Source organism: Leptodactylus fuscus, chromosome 11 (assembly GCF_031893055.1).
Source record: "Leptodactylus fuscus isolate aLepFus1 chromosome 11, aLepFus1.hap2, whole genome shotgun sequence".
Taxonomy (NCBI): Eukaryota; Metazoa; Chordata; class Amphibia; order Anura; family Leptodactylidae; genus Leptodactylus; species Leptodactylus fuscus.
Genome location: NC_134275.1, coordinates 39,875,757 through 39,898,467, shown reverse-complemented (window position 1 = coordinate 39,898,467; position 22,711 = coordinate 39,875,757). Strand labels below are relative to the sequence as shown.

Genomic DNA, 22,711 nt, shown 5'->3' with positions numbered 1-22,711 from the left:
AAGGTCAGACCAGGGTAACTTACCAGCATTCCTGACCCCTGTCTCCAAAGGTGTCGGCTGACTAGTAGGAGCTGGCGGCACTGCAGGATGTTCTGTAGGGCGACTGGTAGCCGCCGGAGAAGGTCGACGAGTCGAATTCCGTCTGGAGTTCGTGGATCTCGACGACGGAGCCCTTGAATGATGTCAAGAGGGGGATCTAGAAGACCTGGTCGAAGACCGATGAGAAGCATGGCGACGACGACAATCCGCATGACGATGAGAAAACTGGTTGTGGGATCTGGAAAAACGTCTTCGCCCATCCGTGGAAGGAGAACGACGGCGACCGACACGGTCCCGCCGAGAAGAGCCCCTCGTTGACTCGCGACAGCAATGGTCGTCATGGCGACGGTCATCGCCGCGCCGATGAGACGATCCTGCATGGGGAGAAACAACATAGGCAAGAACAGGAGCACAAACCAGAGGTGACAACATCATAGGTAACTTCCCAACTTGCATGTAATCCACATTCCCTTGTCCCCCTTGAGTAACCATGTTAACAGAAGTCTGGAGCATAACACCACTGTGTACAGACCTTGCAATATCAGCTGACATAACAGGCAATGTATGTAAGGCCATAGAAGCATGAGAAACAATTACAGGCATGGGTGTCATAGACAGACACAGGGATCTGAGGCAGAGAACAAACAATAACATATTACTCTCCCCCTCCCCCTCCCTCACAGCAGCAGCAGCAGCAGCAGCACGTGTCAGGCCTCCTTCCTGCAGCGCTGGCATCCAGCATCTCAGAGCTGCAGCCGCATCCAGTACCCGGCTCAGCAGTGGTCCAGAGGCAGCTCTGGGTCGCATCACGGTCTGTGCACATTCCTTTGCAGCCCGGGAGAGGCTCGTCCACCACCACCACCCCCCGGCTCCCGGCGTAACGCTCCTTGATAAGAGCAGTAGCTGAGGTGCCTCTTCAGTTTCTCTCGCCAATAGACCTAATGGCAGAAGGTGGTACTCTGCTCACGTGCACTCTTTTTTATTACCTTAGCACCACCTTCAACACGTGACCACAATGGCATCACTCAAAAATGACCGACCAATCAATAGAAATGTACCGCCCAACAGTCCTTGCCCTTTTCACTAAGCGCTTTAAGGGCATTAAGAAGAGCAGCAGTCACTGAGCAGCAGCATCCCGGAGCTATCAGCACAGACTCTGCACGGGCAGGTGAAGGACCCTCAGTGTCTCACTAAAGACAGGGTAAGCCCCCTACAAGACTTCCTAGAAGACAGCAGGCTATTTCAAGACAGCACTTCAGTGTCCAGCCACCACTCTCAGGACAGGACATCACTCCAGAACGTCAATGCATGCAGGTCAAGAACCTTGCACTTTGCTACAGACCTAAACCTTTTCCTGACAACTAGGCAGCACCTCAGTACTCCTGAGGACAATACATCATCTCAAAATATCACTTAAGGACCCTTTTTTTTTTTTTTTGCAAAGAGCCCAGGATTTCAGTGCAGACAGCACAGGACTTGAATTCCTTATTGCCTGCAGACCATGAGCCTAGTTTTTCATTGAAAACAATATATGACCACAAAATATTGAAGACAAGGTGAGGAGACTATATCAATCCTACAAAGCCTTATGGCAAATAGGCTAGGACCTACAAGATTTTGCTGAACATAGTCACCACTCCAACACTTCATTGAAGACACCACAACCTCCAAGACCTCAACGAAGGACAGGGCATCCCTCCACTACATGTTCTATACTTGAAAGTATTGGTAGACACAGAACCTTCTATTCTATTACCCCTCGGAACTGTCAAAGTTAGGAGTTCACCAGAACCAAAATAGGACATTTATGATCTCAGTCATGGACTTGACAATACTTGTTACTAGTGTATGAGCCCCAACATTTTGCTGGATATAGAACGTTGTATGGAAAACTTCACCCAAGACTAACAGCCAACAAGACATGCCCCTACCATCCCAGCACTCCTATAGCACATGAGTACAACATCTCAGCACTTCACTCAATCCAGCTATCCAATGAGGTCTGTGTACCGCTCCTTGTAATAATAAAGAAAACTTCACGCATCCTTCCATGCACCAAACACCAAGATGGACCCTGCTCCTCAAGTCTGAGCCACTTCTTAGCCAAGACACTAGCCAAGACTCCAGGAGACCCTTCTAGTGTTGAGGTCTACATACTAAAACCCAAGGACACCAAGCTTCACCCTCATGGTCTGGATGCTGGACCTCACATAACAGCCAAGGGTATTCCACTGTTTAAAGGTGAGCAAGGATGGGGGATCCCTGGAATTTGGGATATTCCCCATAGAAACTGATCTTATAATTTACAACTGCATGCGCTACGTCTATAATAGATGTGTAATACACCTACATATCCTGCCTGCAGAATGAGATTCCTACCTCCGAGCTTCCTTAATAGAATTTCACCTCAATGACCTCCTCTTGGTTAAATTCCCACTGGGGTGAAAATAAAACTTCATTGTCATCTCCGAAACATTAGGGGTGATAGGTCAATCATGTTGCTCCTTCACATTATTGCGGGACTGGATTTAACTCCTTCATGGATGATTCTCTGTATTTTCTACCGTAGTCAGTCTATGTTGTATTATGAAATAATAATCATAAATATATATATATATATATATATATATATATATATATAATAAAATAATGCTAAGATTACTACCCTGAATAATAATTTAAAAATAACGCGAAGGAATGCTACTATTATATACTAAATATACTATTATATACTAAAATATTGCAACCTCCACCACTAAGAAATAATAAAATAATGCTACAGTCCTGCCAATTATTACTAATAATAAAAAAACAATAAAATAATGTTACCCTCCCCACTAATAAAGAAATAATAAAATAATACCACTGTCAACACGGATGATAAAAAAAAACAATAATTAAAAAATAATATTACCGCCACTAATAAAATAATAAAATAGTGATAACTACCAATAAAAATAATAGAGAAAAAATAATGATGAAAATAAATAAAAAAAATAAAATAGTAATAATAATAATAATAATAATAATAATATTCTCCTACCACTACTACTATTAATTATTATCCTATCCGGAAAGCCCACATGTGTAGTTCATAGAGCGTGTATTCGCTATGCGTGGATATGGACGGTCAGTATTATTATATGTAAGTGGATGTGTTAGTATTTGGATTGCATTGGAGTGTCCTTCAAACCTCTTGTCGTAAGCTTCGGCAAAATGGTCCTGTCTACTTTGCAGGGAATGAATGGTCTGTGTCAGGCATCCAAATGCAAAGTGTGATTAGTGTTCCAGGCATCGCCTTCTGTTCTAAGGCACGTATTTGGGCAGTATGTTCCTACTGTATATAGGTTTATATGGATAGAAGATGACAATTTAGAAAAATAAATAAAAATGACTCCTCTATATTATTTTAGATTGCATCCTCGTTATTGTTGGGACTATTAAGGGATTATCTTATCTTATATGTGTTATGGTTAATTATTACGGTACTTTTTTACATTTTTTTTATTACGTATTATCTTGACATGCCTATTTTCTAGATTTCACTCCTCATTTCTTAAGTTTATTAAGACGCCTTGATCTGGTGTTTACTTTCTCTCCATATGAGGCTGCAAATCCATTAAATCTGAAATAGTAACAGAGCAGCAGTATCGTGTATATCTGCAAAGGTCAGCACATACTGCAATAAAATGCATGGCTTCAGATTATTTATGCCCCCCATGAATTATTCTGCATTCAGGAATCAGATAGGATGTGAGGATTAAGGTTACATTTTACTCAATGACCTGACAGGTAAATGTCACCACTATCGTTTGAGAACAATTTAGTATTTTATTATATACAGCATAAAAATAATAAAAATAATCTACTAGAATTGTAGGATTACAGTCTCAGGCAGGATATTTTTTGTAAGATGGTATCTCGAGGGACATCTCTATTAAACATCCTTTGTAAGTCCAGTGACTTTTCAGACCTGGCCTTACTTTCAAAGGGAGCCAAAGATCAGGCACTACAATGACGTAAAACTTTATAGGAGGAGCTACAGATATGCAGGAAGTGGGCGGGAGCAACAGTGGCTGTGCAGTCCTGTGAAGCCTGGGTGACTCTGTGACAAAGTTATAGCTCTAAAAATGGCCGCCGTATTAAGAGTCAAGAACATAAGTCATTGGTTGCTTGTTTAATAGTTTTCTCTTAAAGGGGTTGCCTGATGAAGATAACTACCAAATCGCACTCAGAGTGGGCCCTGGTCAACACTGTATCCCATAGTCAGCTATTCATTTGCACGGGCTGTGACCTTTCCTAGGATGGGTTACTCATGATGTATTTAAAAAGGAGTCTGTCACCAGTCTGTCAACCAGCCCTACAGATAGATAGGTTAGTGTCACCAGAATTTAGCATATCACCCCAGCCCCGCAGATAGACAGGATAGGGTCACCAGAGCACAGCATATCAACCAGCCCTGCAGATAGATAGGTTAGTATCACAAAGAACAAAGCATATCAACCAGCTCCTCAGATACCCTGTTTCCCCGAAAATAAGACAGTGTCTTATATTAAATTCTCTGCTGAAATATATGACCTGTCTTATTTTCGGGGGATGTCTTATGCAGAGGCTGGAGCGGGGCACTATCGGCAGTCATGCCGATAGTGCTTCCTTAGCGGAGCGCCAGCATGACTTCCAGTTTTAGGTGGCCCAGGAGGTGAAGGGGGGTGTCTTATTTTCAGGGAAACAGGGTAGATAGGTTAGTGTCACCAGAATGCATCATATCAACCAGCTCCTTATATAGATAGGTCAGTGTCACCAGAATGCAGCATATCAACCAGTCCTGCAGATAGATAGGTTAGTATCACAAAGAACAAAGCATATCAACCTCAGATAGATAGGTTAGTGTCACCAGAATTTAGCAGATCACCCCAGCCCCACTGATGGATAGGGTAGGGTCACCAGAGCACAGCATATCAACCAGCCCTGCAGATAGGTTAGTATCACATAGAACAAAGCATATCAACCAGCTCCTCATATAGATAGGTCAGTGTCACCAGAATGCAGCATATCAACCAGTCCTGCAGATAGATAGGTTAGTGTCACCAGAATTTAGCATATCACCCTAGCCCCACTGATAGATAGGGTAGGGTCACCAGAGCACAGCATATCAACCAGTCCTGTAGGCACATAGGTTAAGGTCACATGAATCAACTGTATTTTCCCTTTGTGAATCGCTGCCTCCATTACTGAAAAAAATTGAGTTTTGGTCAACATGCAAATGAGCTTTTTAAAGCAATGACTACACCCTCATTGCTCCAAAGAGCAGAGTTGATATGCCGGTTTCTGGTGACAGACTCCCTATCAGACCTATAATTGCATCATAACTACATGGTTTAGTTGGTTTTGTAACATGTATTTGCTCCCAAGTATCCTTATTTATTTATGTACTTTTTCAAGTATCTTTACATTTGGGTTTAGGAGACATGATAAGTGTCTTCCCTGCATCTCACTATAGATAAATCACAGATACTATTGGATATTAGATTACAACTGAGTATAAATCGTGTCTTCCCAGAATCCTTTTTTTTTTTGTTTAACATTCCCCCCAGAATCCTTTTATCCCCCTTGGATACAAAGAGCCCATGACATCATATATTCTCACAGTGCCATCTTGATCTGTGTGATGGCAGCTAGGTGATAAGTGCAGGCTAACATTTGAGTAAGATTGTGAAGGTTTAATATTTTGGACAGTAGTCCTTTGATTTAGAAGGATTTATTCACAATAAATTAATCACTAGTTGTCTTCAGATCCCCAGTGATTGGCTGTAATCTGAGGTGGAATGGTGTTCAATTACCCTGCAGCTCCCCCAGAGGCGAAATTAAGTATTGCACAACATTCATTAAATTCAATGGGTTGTCTGTATAATGGATAGACAAAAAATTAATGGTGCTAGGTTACCTGATCAGGATATAAAATGGCATTGGCATTACATATAGAATTGAGAAAAATGTATTAAAGGGTTTTGTAACCAGGACATATTCTAGACTTCTGATTAGAACATATGGATATCTTAGAGGGGAATGTAACTTATCTGAGTCACTTTTATTAGCTCTGTGACCCCACCCTTCTGGAAGACCCAGTCCTTGTATACAGTACATGGTCAGCCATTCATTGGAGTGACCTACATGTAATACTTCATTTTGCCTGTAGTGGCTGCTTCAGAAAAAATGCGTGGCTAGCAGAAGGTTGCATCGGCCATAACAGGGTTTCTAAAGATCAGTGACCCTATGGAAGTGATAGTGGCAACCATTATGATTGTCACCTAAATTTTCAAAAACAAGGAATAACCAAAAAATGGCCGTAAAGAAGGACGTCCTGTTATTTTCCTGCAAAATGTTCTTTAAATGTTATAATCGGTTCTCATGGCAGTACTCTTTTGTAAGACAGTAAAAGGGAGATTTTTAAAAAATTTTCTATCTTTTTAGCCCTCTTGAAACATCAGAGGGAAGAAAGTGACATATATCAGCTTGGCGTAGCTTCTCACCGCGGCAGGATTTCATTGCTCTGCCTTTGTATCTTTGCCCCCTTGCTGATTTATTGGTCAAAAATAGCAAAAACCAGAATACTTTGAAAAGTAAGTGGCTGACCGATCGCAACGTGACATATATCCATATGGTGTATAGGAACTCATTAGGATGGGAACATAGGATCAGAAGGCAGTGTCTTATAAGTGAAGAGAAGCAGGTCTCTGGATGGAAGTCATTAGCCTTAAATCTCCCGTACCCTTTGCTTATGCAGAGCGAGGGGAGCCGCAGACCGACAGAAAATAATTACATTCGGTAATAAAAAGGGAAAATTAGTGACAGTGATATATGGCCAGCCGGGTAATTATTCCTGACATGCAGGCTACAGTGCCGTGATGTAAACTATGGCATGGGAGCCGGATGGCATTAGATATCCTCAAGTATCTGGAAGTGCATGAATAATACAATATGGTGCAAAAAGTCTATTTTGTGCTATTTTCCAGGTGGATTTTTTAGTATTGCTGCAGAAAGCAAATTGCTGCAAATATAGCTGGCCGCGTCGAATTTTAGCCCCATTGAATGGCATAGTATCTACAACAGAAATTCAAGTGGGAACTTTCAAGTGTTAGATTTGCAAGCTAAAAGTTATAGTCACACACAGCAGATTTGTTGCAGAAATTCCTGTGCTTGTCCCATTTGTCTGAACGGTCCTTGCATGTCCTGCAGAAGTGGCCCATTGAGATGAATGGAACGGATTCATTCACAGTGTGTCAGTCTACCCTATGGCTAGAGTTGAAATGGTAACTTCGGCTGCAACTCTGTTGCATGTTCAAACATTGCACTCTTTCCCTAATGTAAGTGAATGAAATTGCACAGCAACCTTGAAGACTGAGCACTCCTGAATTATTTTGCAACATCCTCGAGGTTGCAATGAACCCCATTCACTTAGATTAGGGAAGGGGTCTCAAGGCAACATGGCTATCCTTGCTCACACAACAGAAGTTGCCTAATTGTTGTGGGTACTGGTGGTAGGCACTGAGGTCTTGCAGCATTGGGGTTGAGCTTTAAAAAGGGTCAAGGGTAACACATACATGGAGTTTGTATGTTCTCATCCATGTTTACATGATGTTCATCCTACACTCCAAAAACATACTGGTAGATCAAAAGAGATTTTCCGCCAGTTGAATATTGATGACCTGTCCTTAGAATAGGTCATTAATATCCGATCAAGGGTTCCAAAGCCTGGAACCTCTATCAGCTATTTGAAGAGGCTGTAGAATTTGAGTGACGAATTACCAAGCACAGCGCCATACATTGTAATGACTGTACTTGGTATTGCAGTTCAGCCACATTCACTTGAGTGGGACTGAGCTGCAAATAGGTCATGTGACAAATGAACGAGAAGTCAATTGCCTGAGAAACGGAGGTGACACTTGAGCAATGCTTCAAACTGCTAATCTGTCGGGGTCCCAGGTGTCAGACCCCCCCCCACACACACACACACACACTGATTAGCTAGTAATTGTCCATCCTCCTGGAAATTCCCCAAATCCCAATAATGTGCCATTTAGATTGTGATCCCTATAATGCAGTGAAGACAGTCTCTGTACAGTGCTGTAGAGTATGTTGGTGCCATATAATGGAAAACTCCTTTAATATATACTGTATCCGCCATGGAGTGATGAGTCTCTGTACAGCACTGAGCAATATGTTGGTGCTATGTAAAATAAGTTTGCTCTTTTGAAGCCATGTTGTATCTTTTGAATCCAACAAGTTGAATAATTCTGGCAAGGAATCTGCTTGGATCTCATTTTTGTGAAAATATGTACGATTGTTAAAAGAAAAGGTCAGGTATGAACAATGGAAATGCAGCATTGCAAGTCCCTATGCTTCAAGTGTAAGAGTACATTCACACTGTGCTTTGCTAAACATTATTGTGATGTATAACTAGTGAGAGCCAGGACATAGGCATGACCCAGCAGACTGTGCACCAATGTACAGGGGTCTGACTCCCTATTGACGTTATATAATGTTATTGGAATGGCTGCCGGCATATATGGCCAGCTCCAGGTGTATGTAGGCCCTTAGATGACTGGGCCCCTTGTCTCCCTCCCTTTACGTTAACATGACTTCAGTAGATTCATAGGCCAATATCATGCCTTCTACTGGGCAAATATCATTTGTGCCTAAGGGGTCTTTTTCAGCAGCTGTCCATGGCCCATGTTTTCCAGCTAAGGCTTAAAGGGGTTTTCCAGGGGTTATTAATGACATAGCTGAGAGTCTGATACCTGGGCTCTAAGCAATTACCAGGATTTAATGTTAATATGAACTGTAATACCAGACACAGCCCATAGAAAAGAGAGGCGGTGTTTATAAAAATAGAACAGATTTTCGAATCTTTTACAACCCTTTTAATAAATCGCCTTGCTTTAGTCGGAGTTATGTAAACAGCATTACTATAGGAACAGGCAGTGTACCGCTCTGTGTTGTCTTCCCGTGGCAGAGGAAATGCTATAAGTGTACGTTCCCTGCCAGCCTGTGTCTGTGCCCTGCTGTGCCCCTGGTAATGAGCAGCGACATGATGGACGCTCATTTCTGCTTTGTTTGCTAAATGTCTTGAGAAAATAGCAAGTGACCTGGCCTGTCCACATATTTATATCAGAGCTGCCGGCCGGGAGCTGCTCAAGAGGCACAAGATACAATTCTACATCATCACCATCGAATGTGGAAGACGTATTATGTAGATGCAAATAAAATGTATGCAAAATAATTAGATATGACAAAGACATCATATACGGCATTAGCCACAGAGCCTCAGAACAGTCACAACAAAGGGTCCATACAGTGTCACAAGAGAACACTGAGAATGTGTCTGCCAGAGGACCCCCATATAACGTCATCAGACAACCCATATAGTAGGTCTGCCAGAGAACCCCCCATACAGCATCAGAGAACCCATATAGCATATCTGCCAGAGCACCCCCATACAGCATCAGAGAACCCATATAGCAGGTCTGCCAGAGCACCCCCATACAGCATCAGAGAACTCCATATAGTAGGTCTGCCAGAGCACGGCCCATACAGCATCAGAGAACCCATATAGCATGTCTGCCAGAGAACCCCCATACAGCATCAGAGAACCCATATAGCAGGTCTGCCAGAGCACCCCCATACAGCATCAGAGAACCCATATAGTAGGTCTGCCAGAGCACCCCCATACAGCATCAGAGAACCTATATAGTAGGTCTGCCAGAGCACCCCCATACAGCATCAGAGAACCCATATAGCATGTCTGCCAAAGAACCCCCCCATACAGCATCAGAGAACCCATATAGCAGGTCTGCCAGAGCATCCCCCCCATACAGCATCAGAGAACCCATATAGCATATCTGCCAGACCACTGCCCATACAGAATCAGAGAACCCATATAGCATATCTGCCAGAACACTCCCATACAGCATCAGAGAACCCATATAGCGTGCCTGTCAGAAGACCCCCATCTGTCATCAGAGAACCCACAGAGCAAATCTACCAAAGCACCCCAATACAGTGTTATCAGAGTACCCCCAGAGCGTGTCTACCAGAGTATTCATGTGCTGTAGTGCAAGAAGATGAAATCCATATCACCAGGCACGTGCATATTAAAAGAACACTCCATAAAAATACTGAAAAGTTGTGTCAAGCCAAGAGGGGTAGATTTATGAAGACTGACGTTGTCACTGCCAGTCTTTATGTGTCCTATGCTAGCAAAGGGTGTGCATGCCTCCTCATAGATTAGGCACAAGCTCTGCAGGACGATGCATCCGTACCAGTTCATATCTGGCGTAGATTTCAGGCATCATTTGCACATAAGTGAGTATACATTTGGCGGGGGAGTGGAAAGAAAGTTGAAGGTGGCATAACATTTTTGCACAAGTAAAAATGTGACCTTTTTCCTGCCTTGTACACCCCCCTCCCCCCCCCAAAAAAAAATTAAAAATCTGGCGTACAAGGCATAATCAATCTCCCCCAAGAGCTCTCTCCCTGCTGTTGTGGGGTCCATCGCCTCCTTGGCATACTTGCCAACCCTCCCGAAACATCTGAAGGATCTTACAAAAAGTGCCGACCTACAGGTATCCCAGAGTGGGCAAATCTCCTGGGCCCAGTGCAATGCCCCCACATCTGACAGTCTGTGACCTGGGCACTTTATGGGCATGACTGGCACATTTTGTCTATAGCTCACAAAATGGGGTGTGACACACGTGTTAATCTTTGCACTGTGCTCTACACACCAGCCAACACTTACATAATACAATTTGGGCCTAGTTTACCATAACTTTCCTGGTTGCCCATAGTAACCAATCAGAGCACAGCTTCCATTGCTTAAACCACTCTGAAGAAATGAAAGCTGGGCTGTGATTGGTTGCTAGTGGCAACAAATACCATCTTATTAGTATGCAAAGTACTAGGCCCAATAAATCAGTTATATCTGGAAAGTTCCTTTAATAACAGATTTACGGGCCTTGGGTTGATGCCCCTTTATAAGTGACATATTGCGCCCCTGATGAGATACATTTTCGTGTCCTGGCGACGACTTCTATGCTCTGAAGTTTAGATGAAAGACTTGAAGAAAACATCCTCCTTTTGTTCTTTCTTGAGTTTTCATTTCTTAGAGTTTATTTTCCCTGTCTTATCCTCTCAGGATTACGTTTTTCGTGGGCACCGCTTGGCAAATATTCTATATACATTAACGCAAGTAGTGCCGCCTTTCGTGATCTGCGTGCAGATCAGAGACATATTTTGATGTAAGCCACCATCAAAGGACGAGAGTTAATATAAAGGAGAAAAATAAGGATAAACATAAGACTAATCTGCTAGAAATCCAGACACGAGCGCGATTGGCGTATGGTTAGAGGGACAGCGGAGAGATGGAAGGAGGAATGAAATATTGGCGTAATCCATCACAGCTCTGCTCGCCCATTGTTCCTGCTGTATAAGCCGAGGTCTTTTAACACCATGCTGACATCCACGCCGTCTGTACGAAAGGGGTTTAAGAGAGAGTGATGGCCTTGAGAGACTGCGGCCCAAATGTGCTTAGTAATGGCCCTATAGACTACAACGTCAATGTACTTAGTAATGGCCCTATAGACTGCAGCCTCAATATACTCAGTAATAACCCTATAAACTACGACCCACATGTGCTTACTAATGGCCTTATACTGTACACTGCAGCGTCAACGTACTTGTTAATAACCCTATGGACTGTGACGTCAATATACACAGTAATGGCCCCAAGGACCGCAGCATCTATATACTCAGGGCTCGTTCACATCTGCGCCCGGGAGTCCGTTCTGCAGGTTTCCGTTTCCTGCACAAAACTGGGCAGGAGACGGAAATCTGCCGGCATCTTTCAAACCCATTCATTTGAATGCGTTTGAAAAGTGTCCGGCCGTGAGCACCGGTGAGCGTTTTATGCTCTCCGCGGCAAAACCGTTTTTTTAAAACCAGACAGAGTCGGACATGCAGTACTCTGTGTGCGGTTTAAAAAAACGGTTTCGCCGCGGAGAGCATAAAACGCTCACCGGCACTCACGGCCGGACTCGGCATGACAGGTTTCCGTCTTCTGCATGCAGAAGCCGGAAACCTGAGAATGGAGTGCCGAACGCTGGTGTGAACCCAGCGTCAGTAATAACCCTATAATCTGTAGTCTAAATGCAGGGGCGAACCTGCCCCTTTCGCCACCCGAGGCGAACTACAGAAAGCTGCCCCCCACACACACACACACAGCTGCCCCTCCCCAAACCACCGCTCGGTGCTAAGCCAGTCCAGGACAGCTTGTCCTGGACTGGCTTAGGTAACCAAAAATATGCCGCCCTCCCTGAGGCCCTGGCATAGTGCCGCCTGAAGTGGTCGCTTCAGGTCGCCTCATGGGAGGTGCGGCGCTGCAATGTACTTAGAAATGGCCTTATAGACTGCTGCCTTACTGTACGTAGTAATGGCATACCTCCCAACTATCCCGATTTCCGCGGGACATTCACGATTTCGGTGACGTGTCCCGCGGTCCCGGTTGGAGGGAGATATGTCCCGATTTCAACTCAGATCTGCGTCCTCCAGACGCAGATCTGAGTTGAATACATATGCGGCTAAAGCAAGGAGCTGTCAAAGCTCAGCTCCTTGCTTTGCCGCTGCACTCCGGCTACTGGCTGTGTAGACGCGATGTGATGACGTCACATCGCGCCTACAACTGTGTTAGCGAGACTGCGGAGAGAGCGGCGGGGGAGCGAAGAAAAGGTGAGTTTAAGTGGTTTTTGTGTGTACACAGTGAGCTGGAACATGAAACTGGGGGCAGATGAAGGAGGGGACGGCATGACACTGGGGGCAGATGAAGGAGGGGACGGCATGACACTGGGGCAGATGAAGGAGTGGACGGCATGACACTGGGGGCAGATGAAGGAGGGGACGGCATGACACTGGGGGCAGATGAAGGAGAGGACGGCATGAAACTGGGGGCAGATGAAGGAGGGGACGGCATGACACTGGGGCAGATGAAGGAGTGGACGGCATGACACTGGGGGCAGATGAAGGAGGGGACGGCATGACACTGGAGGCAGATGAAAGAGGGGACGGCATGACACTGGGGGCAGAGATGTGGGGACATGAATCTGGGGGCAGAGATGTGGGGACATGAATCTGGGGGCAGAGATGGGGGGACATGAATCTTGGGGCAGAGATGGGGTGACATGAATCTGGGGACAGAGATGGGGGGACATGAATCTGGGGGCAGAGATGGGGGGACATGAATCTGGGGGCAGAAATGGGGGGACATGAATCTGGGGGCAGAGATGGGGGGACATGAATCTGGGGGCAGAGATGGGGGACATGAATCTGGAGGCAGAGATGGGGGGACATGAATCTGGGGCAGAGATGGGGGGACATGAATCTGGGGCACAGATGGGGGACATGAATCTGGGGGCAGAGATGGGGGGACATGAATCTGGGGGTAGAGATGGGGGGACATGAATCTGGGGGAAGAGATGGGGGACATGAATCTGGGGGCAGAGACGGGGGGACATGAATCTGGGGGTAGAGATGGGGGGCATTAATCTGGGGACAGAGATGGGGACATGAAACTGGGGCAGAGATGGGTGACATCAATCTGGGGTAGAGATGGGGGACATGAATCTGGGACAGAGATGGAGGGGACATGAAACTGGGGGAGAGATAGAGGGGGGGACATATAATTTATGAGTGACTGTAGGAGGATTATACTGTGTGGTGGCATATGAAAAATGACTGAGAATGGACAGAGTCAACATAAAAGTGGGCAGGGCTAAATTTGCGCCCCACATTTTGTCCCTCTTTCAGTTCTTCGAAAGTTGGGAGGTATGAGTAATGGCCCTATAGACTGCAGCGTCAATGCACTTGTTAATAACCCTACAGAGGGTGGTGTCAATGTACTTAGTAATGGGCATATAGATGGCAGCCATACTGTACTTACTAATACCTCTAGTATGAACCGCAGCCTTAATTTTCTCAGTAATAATCCTTTAGACCACAGTCTCAATGTACTTCATAATAACCCTATAGACTGAGGCCCCAATGTGCCCATGGTTACTAATTTATGAATAAAATGCCAGACCTGCAGTGAAGACTGACACACACACAAAAAAACAACACAACAAAGAAGGACTAAATAGGGATAGAACTAGGGGAGGACACTTGCACTGCACTTTGTCCCCCCCCCCCCCCCATCCCAGTAGAGAAATTAGGGTCATACTGCTGCCATGACAGCTTTTATTATAACTTGATAACTTTATAAATTGAGATTTGATCGAAAAGAGAGAAGATCCAAACTCAGGTTAAAAACAAAAAAAAACTGCATGAAGTGCTCGGCGCCAGTATTATATGCACCCGGCCTAAATATCCATCTTCACTTTACTGGTGACTGCACACATAGGAGCGTTAAATGGCTACACTGTCGCTGCTGATCTGTGTCTGTGTGCTTCTGCTCTGATGGGACTGTGAGCCTGGCACGTGCTCCCCGGGGGGCAGGAAAAGCTCTTTAATCACTGGCCACATGACACAGCATTTACGCTCAATTCTATCAATGTCCCAACACTGCACATCCAAAAGAGCTGAAGATTAATGCTAAATACACATACTAAAATAAAAATAAGTCCCTGGAAAAGATCATAGAGAGATGCCTTTAACTCCTCTAACTTGCTATTGCACTAGCTTATTGTGTGTCAGTTTTCACTGTAGTACTGGTATTCTATTCATGAACTAAGTGCCATAAACTACTATAAATATTGGGTATATTTACAAATAGAAACATCCATTGTGACTGCTCTGGGGTTGGGGCCTCAAGCTTGTTTGAGCCTTGTTTCTGATAGGAACCTACCCAGGGAACCCCAATTGTGAGCAGAAAATATCACAGTGATGTCACAGTACAGCGATAATATACACAGTGATGTCGCAGTGTTGTGATATTATACACAGTGATGTCACAGTACAGGATAATACACACAGCATACCTCCCAACCGTCCCGATTTCCGCGGGACATTCACGATTCCGGTGACGTGTCCCGCGGTCCCGGTTGGAGGGAGGTATGTCCATCTCCTTCATCTGCCCCCAGTTTCACGTTCCACCTCAGTGTACACATTACACTTACCTTCTCCTCGCTCTCTCCGCGCCTCTCTCTCTCTCTTTCACACACAGTTATAGGCGCGATGTGACGTCATCACATCGCGCCTACACTGCCACTAGCCAGAGTGCAGCCGCGAAGCAAGGAGCTGAGCTGTGACAGCTCCTTGCTTTAGCCGCATATGTGTTCAACTCAGATCTGCGTCCTCTGGGCTGAGTCAACATAAAAGTGGGTGGGGCTAAATTTGCCTCTGCGAGCTACGCGCGCCGCACATTTTATCCCTCTTTCGGTTCTTCAAAAGTTGGGAGGTATGACACAGTGATGTCACAGTACTGGGATAATACATACAGTGATGTCACAGTACAGGGATAATACACACAGTGATGTCACAGTACAGGATAATACACACAGTGATGTCACAGTACAGGATAATACACAGTGATGTCACAGTACAGGATAATACACACAGTGATGTCACAGTACATGGATAATACACACAGTGATGTCACAGTACAGGATAATACACACAGTGATGTCACAGTACAGGGATAATACACACAGTGATGTCACAGTACAGGGATAATACACACAGTGATGTCACAGTACAGGGATAATACACACAGTGATGTCACAGTACAGGGATAATACACACAGTGATGTCACAGTACAGGATAATACACACAGTGATGTCACAGTACAGGATAATACACAGTGATGTCACAGTACAGGATAATACACACAGTGATGTCACAGTACATGGATAATACACACAGTGATGTCACAGTACAGGATAATACACACAGTGATGTCACAGTACAGGGATAATACACACAGTGATGTCACAGTACAGGGAATATGTACACAGTGATGTCACAGTCCATTGATAATACACACAGTGATGTCACAGTACAGGATAATACACACAGTGATGTCACAATACAGGATAATACACAGTGATGTCACAGTACAGGATAATACACAGTGATGTCACAGTCCATTGATAATACACACAGTGATGTCACAGTACAGGATAATACACACAGTGATGTCACAGTACAGGATAATACACACAGTGATGTCACAGTACAGGGATAATTAACACAGTGAAGTCTGACCCGTCCTATCTGATATTTCTGACATATAACTTAAAGGGATCGTCCAGACTTCAGATGTTTATGACCAGTCCTTGGACTAATAAATATATTCAGATTCCCCCTCCGGACATCCTGTGCTGCTCAGTGGTCATGGTCGCTCAGCTACCCACAGGCACATTGTCTAGTTCAGTGTTCTATTGGATTTTTACTTCTCAGCTACATTTGCGAGCCCCTGACTTGGATTGTGCTGGTGACGCCGGCACACACCGTGTAAACAATGCCGGCTAATACATATTCAGTTGCACATGTCTACAGATGCTATTAGACCCATGATTCATTCTGCAGCAAGGCGGAGGTGCTGCCAGCCAGGGGTGGTCACCCAGCAATCTACAGCTGGCGCAGGAATGCCACTGCCAACATCTGTGGCCAGCTGGGACTGCACATATGTACAGTAGAAGTGAATTTCCATTGCCATAGACAGACATTTTTCATTTTGCCTGAACTGAAGCATTTAAGGTTTTTTTGGTTTTAGTGGGCAGAACGCACCTGCACCTTTACTTGGACTGGCATTGTGGGACTATGCAACAGGCTTTATTGCCCAATACCCTTACCTGGGCTCACTGGGTGTCATGTGTCCTTAAAGGGGTTTCCTACATTAGACACTTGGGGGATAAACTGATTTCAGAAGGTCCAACCACTGGGACCACTGCTGGTGGCCATATATAGAAAGGAGTGTGTAAAAATGGAACACGTGCACATAGAAGTGAATGGACTGGTTGAGATCATGCGCATAGAACCAAGTTCACCAGTCCATTCAGTTCCATGGGGCTACCAGACATTGTTCTCCTTGCAGTCCCATAGCAATGAAGCGGTGGGTACTCATGTGCACCGCTGCTTCATTCTCATGGAGCACACAGGGGAACATTTGGACCTCTGTTCTCCTGATCACTGGGGGCCCTAGCACCATAACCTATATGGCAAAATTGGGTGCCACCTATGGCAGTTTATGATGTCATCACATCCGATTATATGCATGGAAACCATGTGACTGTCTCCTGATATCACAATGGTGTTGGTATAGCTGGATTTTAATCTGCCCAGTCCTTTTCTATCCTGGGAGATAAGCGGTGCAATGTGTACTGGGCAGCCACTTATCCTATGTAAGACCTGCATGTTTATGATGGGGCAGAGCAACTTAGGTGCCAGCTGAACAACTCTTTGCCTCTCCAGCTATATCCTGTGTGGATGGTTCGAGAATTGGCGCCATCTACCTGATGTCTATAGCAGGTGAAGATGAGAGCAGTAAGCGCGGACACGTCCTGATAATTGGTTAATGTCTGTATTTCCTCCACGTAGCGAGCCTGTAATGTATTCTGTGGATGTAGCGCGCTGTCCCCATGGTACAAGCTTTACGTATGTTAAATTATGGTCAGCATAATTGATCAGACAGGAGCTTCAGTGTCCAGTTTCCTAGGCCACGGCGGCTTTTTATTTTTTATTTTCCCTTTGACCAGCCAGGAAAGATTCCCGAAGGAAGTCACAGAGACGGAAGGATTGCGTTATCAGATGCAAAACATTCATTATTTCATTAGGAGCGTTTAAGAGGGCATAGCCAGATAGCCATCTAGACAGCCGGGGCTTGGACTGCGGGGGCCGATCTGGACGCTCCATTAGCCAGATTAAAAAAACTGCTAAAGGTTGTTTATTTGATGATCGGAACGATTTATTCACATCCTGTCCATCAGACGCCACTCTGTCTAACTTAAAGGGAACATCCACTGACAGATATATACAGCACCGTCCAGAGACGGATATACTATAACACCCCCATGCATTAACAAAAAAATTCTAGAAACTCGAAGAGTTGCCTATAAGTAGTCAATCAGGTGCTGCCTATAGGCAATATAACGGTCATGAGGATAGAAACCCCACCCCCTAGGAGCATAGCTATATCAGTTACAGCAATAGCAGTCACTTTTGAACTGGTCACGTGGGATCTCAGTAACATCTTTATGAGATTTATCTTTACATTACTACTTCTACTACTACAGAGAAACCCAATGTATGTCCTAGGAACTGAATCATGATGACGTATCCTTAGAATAGGCCTTGAATATCTGGCCAGTGGGGTCCAACCACTGGGACCCCCACCAATCAAATGCTCAAATTGGGAGGTCTTGAGTGCCGTTTTCGCATCATAGGCCAGTGATGTCACATTCATTGGTCACATGGCCTGTTCACAGGTCAGTCCCATTCAAGTGAATGGAGCAGAGCCACAATACCAAGCACAGTCCTTACGCAATATATGGCACCATGCTTGGCATTCAGTGAAGAGGCCGCAACTCTCACCTAAACACTGCAGTCTCTTCAACTAGCTGGTCTTTGGATTCCAAAGTGTCGAAAGCTGATGAACTATGGTAAAGATATGTAAAGTCCTGGAAAACTCCTTTAACTCCTTTGATGGAGCCAGTTAGGTGCTCATGGTGGTACCGCTGGTTCAACGCACCTAGGGTTTTGACTCATGGTAGGACCATGGTTCTCCATATAAGTATTGGGTCCAAGCACTATTGGCAGTAATGATAATAGATAATGGGTACCCGATGATTGGGAATATCACGGTAGAGATAGAGACAGTTCCTTACACCAGTCCTTCACTGCCTAGGATTGTAGAGTGGGGGCTCATGTCAGGATAATGAATCATCAGGACATTCATGAGCTGGGGGCAGGGTATACAGGTGTTAGGTATACAGCTACTGTACAATCGCAGACACATCGACATGGTTACTTGCGCCCTGTCAGCGTGGCGTGGATGGGGTGGCCATGCATTTTATTACAAAGGACAAGGCCCTGCGTGATTGCATTTAGACAAGCAGATGCATAAGTCATAGTCAGGGGAAGAAATTGAAACATTCCCCTCTCGTGGCGCCGCGCCGTGAATAATCATCTACGTTTCTGGACTTGTCATTTCTTACATATTGTTTTGCATAGACTGTTGTCGTGTGAGTTATGTGTTGTCAGTGTGGAGAGGAATTATAGGATCGGCATGGTGCTAAGTGCAGCTACGGGAGTCATTTAATTTCAGATCAGACATTTCGGGGATACAAAGTAAATTTATACAGTGCTGTCTATGTGACTAGAGAGAATATGAACAGGGAACGGAAAGGATGTACTGAAGGACAAATACAGGCCATGGATTAATCCCTTTTTTGCATAATTTAGAGATTTTCCACCTTTGGCCAATTCTAGCTACCTGTTACAACCGGCGGGAACTAGGTGTATACCTCTATAGAGGATAATAGCAGTGTTAGGCTGTGTTCACATCTACATTGGGTGAGCAGATCCCATCAGAGATCCTGGACAAAAAAAGTCCTGCAAAGCCAACTCTCTTTGTCAGATGATGCCAGGACAAAAATAGGCGATGCCTGACATACCCCATTAGGATCTATTGGTGTCCACCATTAGACAGACTGTTTTTTTGTTCTTTTTATTCTGCCATAGACCAGAAAAACTTTGACATGGACACAGACATGAACACGCCCTAAGGTGGAGAAAAGTTATCTGAGCTCAGATTTGTGCTTGTCATTTTGTCGGAAGGGCTGTATTTAGCACCAGGCATTATTGGGCCACTGCCTGGGGCAGGGGTGGGCAATTAATTTTCCCATGGGGCCACATAAGAAATTGAAACTATGCTAGAGGGCCACGCCATGGCAAATGTAGCTCCACCCACTTCTACGTTGACTCCGCCCATTACCAATCATCTTTCCTTGTGCCCCCACAAAGTATAATCCTCCTACAGTCACCTGTACATTATATGCCCCCACATTGTAATGTTCCCTCCCAACTGCCCCACAGTATTAAGTCCCTCTCCTGGTGCCCCAGTTTAAACTGGTGGAAACTAGAGGGGACATGAAGCTGGGACAGCTGGAGGGGGACATTAAACAGTGGGGGTAGTTGGAGAGGGGCAATAAATTGACAGCTGAAGCGGGACATGAAACTGGGGGCAACTAGAGGCAGACAGGTCCCCCTCCACCTACCTCCATGGTTTAATGCCCCCTCCAGTTGTCCCCATTTTAATGTCCCCCCAGTTTAAGTGCCCTCTTCATCTACCCCCAGTTTCATGTTCCCCCCTCCATGTCTCCCTCAGTTTCATATCTCCCTTCATTTGCCCCATTTTATGTCTCCCCCAGTTTCATGTTCCCCCTCCATCTGCCATCTCTGCCCTAGTATAACATTCCCCTTCCATCTCTGCCCCTAGGTTACTGAGACACACACACACACACACACAGATAGACACACACATATAGACAGACACATATAGACAGACAGACACATATAGACAGAGAGACAGACACATATAGACAGACAGACACATATAGACAGATAGACACAGACAGACAGACACATATAGACAGAGTCTTCCAGTGGCGTAACTAGGAATGGCAGGGCCCCGTGGCGAACATTTGACATGGGGCCCCCCCCCCATCCCAACTGACGCCGAAGACCTCGAACGACCCCCTCCTCCGCACTCTATTATGTCCCTTAGTAAGCCCAGCACACAGTATTATGTCCCTTACTGGCCCCTGCACACAGTATTATCCACAATAGTGGCCCCTGCACACAGTATTAATCCCAATAGTGGCCCCTGCACACAGTATTAACTCAATAGTGGCCCCTGCACACAGTATTAACCCCGATAGTGGCCCCTGCACACAGTATTAACCCCGATAGTGGCCCCTGCACACAGTATTAACCCCGATAGTGGCCCCTGCACACAGTATTAACCCCAATAGTGGCCCCTGCACACTGTATTATGTCCCTCTGTGGACACCCATTAACAATTATTACACTCTGGGGTCTTTTCAGACCCCAGAGTATAATAATCGGAGACCTGGGGAATAAGAACATTAAAATAAAACACTGTTGCTTACCTGTTCCCCGGCTCCTACGCTGTCGCTCGCGCTCACGTCCTTCTTTAATGACGTCGGACGTCACATGACCCGGGAAGCATGCCGGGTTCATGTGATGTCAGAAAAGTAGGACGGAGGCCTGGCAGGATCGCGGAGAGGTAAGTAACACTTTTTTTATGTTCCCTTACCTCTCCGGTCCGCCGATCATTATACTCGGGGGTCTACAAAGACCCCCGAGTATAATGATAGCCTTTGTGGGGCCCGCGGTGTCACTTGCCGATCCCGGCCCAGCCAGGATCGGCAAGTGAATAGGGCCCGTAACAGCCTATTGAAAAAAACCGCAGCGGTAGCGGCCGTCACCGAGCCCCCTAATGGCCCGGGCCCTGTGGCAGCCGCCTCCGCTGCCTCTGCGGTAGTTACACCACTGAGACAGACACATATAGACAGATAGACAGACACATATAGACAGACACATATAGACAGAGAGACAGACACATATAGACAGACAGACACATACAGACAGATAGACACATAAAGACAGACAGACACATAGACACACATACAGACACACACACTCCCCCCTGCATCTTACATTCCCCTGTCAGTACCTTATGTCACACACCATGTCTCCATCTTCCTGCACTGTCCTGCCGGCACTAAGACACGCCTCCTAGACACGCCTCCCTAGTCAAGCTGTGCGGGCCGGTCTGAATCAGTCAGAGGGCCGGATATGGCCCGGGGGCCGGGCTTTGCCCAGGTCTGACCTGGGGTGATAGGGTGCAGGGGTGCCATTAGCTGCTAGTAAAAAGGGGCTATGTGGAGAATAATGTTCTTAGGCAGGACACTCATATGATAGTAATATACACCCCGGTACGCTTACATGTACACAGCACTTGAGAGGGCTACAAGTTATGTCTCTGCTGACACTGCAGCACTGGATCATATGGCCCACTCTGCCCTACTCAGTGAGCAAGCAGCTGGAGTTAAGTGTGGTTGGTCATGTGACCCAGAGAGGGAGAAGTCCAAAGATAAGACCTCCAATGCACTACAACGCAATGAGAATGTAAGCATTGGTGTAACCGTAGATCAGGGTATATATCACTAACTTTCCTGAAATAATACAGCAAATACACTGACCTCACTTAATCCCTTTAATTTTTTGCTAGCAACTGGTGGACCAAGGGAGAGGACTCGCTGGGCATGTGCCCTTAGTGCTGGATTCCTTGGACAAGATATTTAGATACATAGCCAGGGAAAAGAACAGAGGTTTTGCTCTAGAAAAGGCAAAGTCTACCAACAAATAATATATAGGTGAACATATATGGCCCCCCAGCCACCCTACTGCAGCCCCCGACCTTATATCCTAGCACAATGAGCTTGAAGAGGTTTGGTTGAGATTCATCTCACTATTGATCCTTTTGCTCTCTGGAGATAAAACCTCAGTGCAGAGTAGGCAAAATACACTAAATAACCCAGGCTTATTCTCCCAGAGGGTAATTTACAGCTGATATGGTGGCGGAAAGAGATAAATCTCTCA

At 45.4% G+C, this 22,711-nt stretch overlaps 1 protein-coding gene across 1 annotated transcript in view; it reads left to right on the top strand.

The window, feature by feature from the left end:
• Window positions 1–1,488: 1,488 nt before the first annotated feature.
• The window catches only part of FAM163B (family with sequence similarity 163 member B), a 59,061-nt gene continuing 37,838 nt past the window's right edge, over window positions 1,489–22,711 (top strand). The window contains exon 1 of the mRNA XM_075259521.1: window positions 1,489–2,280. The gene's annotated coding sequence lies outside the window, so the exon portion shown is untranslated. The remainder of the gene's footprint in view (window positions 2,281–22,711) is intronic.